The sequence below is a fragment of the Vombatus ursinus genome, unplaced genomic scaffold (assembly GCF_900497805.2).
Source record: "Vombatus ursinus unplaced genomic scaffold, bare-nosed wombat genome assembly UNPS02014837.1, whole genome shotgun sequence".
In the NCBI taxonomy this organism is placed as follows: Eukaryota; Metazoa; Chordata; class Mammalia; order Diprotodontia; family Vombatidae; genus Vombatus; species Vombatus ursinus.
In genome coordinates, this window is record NW_020954615.1 from 11808493 (window position 1) to 11810905 (window position 2413).

The window sequence follows — 2413 nt, forward strand, 5'->3', positions numbered from 1 at the left end:
TCTTTTGCCTCCTTTTGTATCCCTATTGCTTAGCACGGTTCCTGACACATAGTAGGGGCTTAATAAATATTTATTTATCTATTGGTTGATCCCTTGTCCCCAATACTCTATATCTTGTATTTACTTATATGTATCTGTGTTTTATTTTCTCAGTAGAATGTAAGCTTCTTGAGGGCAGCTGCTATTTTGCTTTTACCTTTGTGTCCTGCAAATCTAGCACAGTGGTTCAAAAAACATTTGTTTTTTGATTATTTAATAAATGTTGAATTGAATGAAAAAAGAATATCAACATCAAAATACGTGTGAATTAATTTCTATGAGAAACTGGTGGCTATTAAATGATTTTTTTTTCATTTCCCTCCTCCTCCTCTTCTTTCTTCTCCTTCTTCTTCTTCTTCTTCTTCTTCTTCTTCTTCTTCTTCATGAAGCTACTGTATGTGTATGTACATGTGTATGCATGTATATATGTGTATATACACATATGATATATACGTATATGTGGGCAAAAATAGCATTATTCTTGAATATTACTCACTTGATTTTATCTAATACAGAAGAAATAGTGTAATTGTTAAGGTACCATATTTTCCCATGAATGTTACACTTAGAAAACAGAGGTGGAAGTATCTCAGATTACTAATGTAAAATTTAAGTCAATTTACAGCAATTAAATGTCAGTTCTAATTGTAAATGACCATTTCTAGCAGTCAGATTAGCTCTGACTGGTTTGTACTTCTTTTCCACAGCCTATATTTAGATACATAGCAACACAAGCCATGCCTGATAAGTCATTCTACCTTCCTTCCTTCCTTCCTTCCTTCCTTCCTTCCTTCTTTCTTTCCTTCTTTCCCTTTTTCTTCTTCCTTTTTCTTGTTTTTCCAACTTAATAGTCCAAAGACTCAAACATTTCTTTACACAGTTAAAAAAGCGCTATATAAAACCATTCCCTTCTGAGAAATATTAAATTCAATAAGGTAACAACAAAATTACCCTGTTAGATTTTATTCTTTTCTGAACTTTTAAAAACAATTTATTTTATTTATTTATTATTTCTGAACTTTCTTTTTATCATATTTTAATGTTTTATTTATGCTCTTTAATCTCAATCACTAACTCACTTCTCAAATAAATAGAAACTTTCACAATATCACAAATAAGTTATAGTAAATCCAAATGTATTAACCCATTGTCCATCTTGCACAAAGTAGTCCTCATTGTGCATGCCCCTTTAGACCATTCACTCTCTCCTAAGAGTGAGGGGGCATGCTTGATTCTTAATGTTCTAAATATAGGAGCTATCAATATGAAAACTCTTTTTTTCTTTTTCTTTTTTTACTTTTTTGGTTTTTTTTTTAATTTTATAACTTTATTTAAATGAAGTTCAATTTAGTTTTCATCTGCATTGGCTGTCTGTAAGCTTTTGAAAGTGGGGACAGGAATGTAAATAACCAATATATACAGCTTGTTTGGTGATTCTTCATCCTCATTGCAATTCCTTTACAAACACACTCAGAAAAGGAGTGGGACATACATATTCCTTTGGCCCAAACAGCTTTGTTGAGTCTGGTGTCAATGCATACATCAGGAGCTTCCATTTCTTTCACAGAAAATTTGCAGATTTCCTTTAGAGCCCAAGGAGCTTCCTTTTTGAAGCCTACTCCATGAATCTTCTTGTCAATGTTGATGGTATAGTCTTTGGTCACCACCTCCCTGATGGCAGAACATCTCTTCTTTTTCTCTCCATCTTTCTTTGTGGGAGTCATCTTGCCTGAGACCAGGTTGGAAAGCAGGAACTCCTTTTCTTAAATACATTTTTAGAAGGATTTTGTTTTTATTTCTGTTTAATGTGGAGGGGTAGGTGGGAGGGAGAGAGAATTGATTTTTGTTCATTGAAAAAATAATTTAAAAAAATAATAAAGGTAAGGTTATGCTCCAGAATATGCACAGAAAATAAAAACATCTCCTTGGGCTCAAACAGAAATGGTCAAGTGCCCAGACAAACCTACTAAAAAAAATGAAGCAATGAAGGAAACAAGCAAGGAAGGAAGAAAGTAAAAGAAGACTAGAAAAAAGAAGAGAAAACAAAAGAAAAAGAAAACAGGAGATAGTAGAACTGGGAAGTAAATTCCAGTGGTAGGAAACAAATCATAAATCATTGAGTATCTTCAAGTTCTTTAAGTGTTCCACCTGTAAAAACAAAAAGTGCAATGTAAAGACAAAATATGAACAATTAGAAACCTCTATGGGGCTGCCTTAGGAGATAACATCATGACCTTCATTGGAGGTATCCAAGTCAACTATGGGGGACTACTTGTTTAGTATACTATAGTAGGAATTCTTTTGGGGGTTATATTTTGGACTATGTGGCCAATGAAGTCCCTTCCAAATCAGAAATTCTTTGATTCTTTTCAAT

At 33.0% G+C, this 2413-nt stretch overlaps 1 pseudogene; it reads right to left on the reverse strand.

Moving 5' to 3' along the window:
- Window positions 1–1386: 1386 nt before the first annotated feature.
- On the reverse strand, window positions 1387–1772 carry LOC114026250 (annotated as a pseudogene).
- Between the last annotated feature and the right edge of the window lie 641 nt (window positions 1773–2413).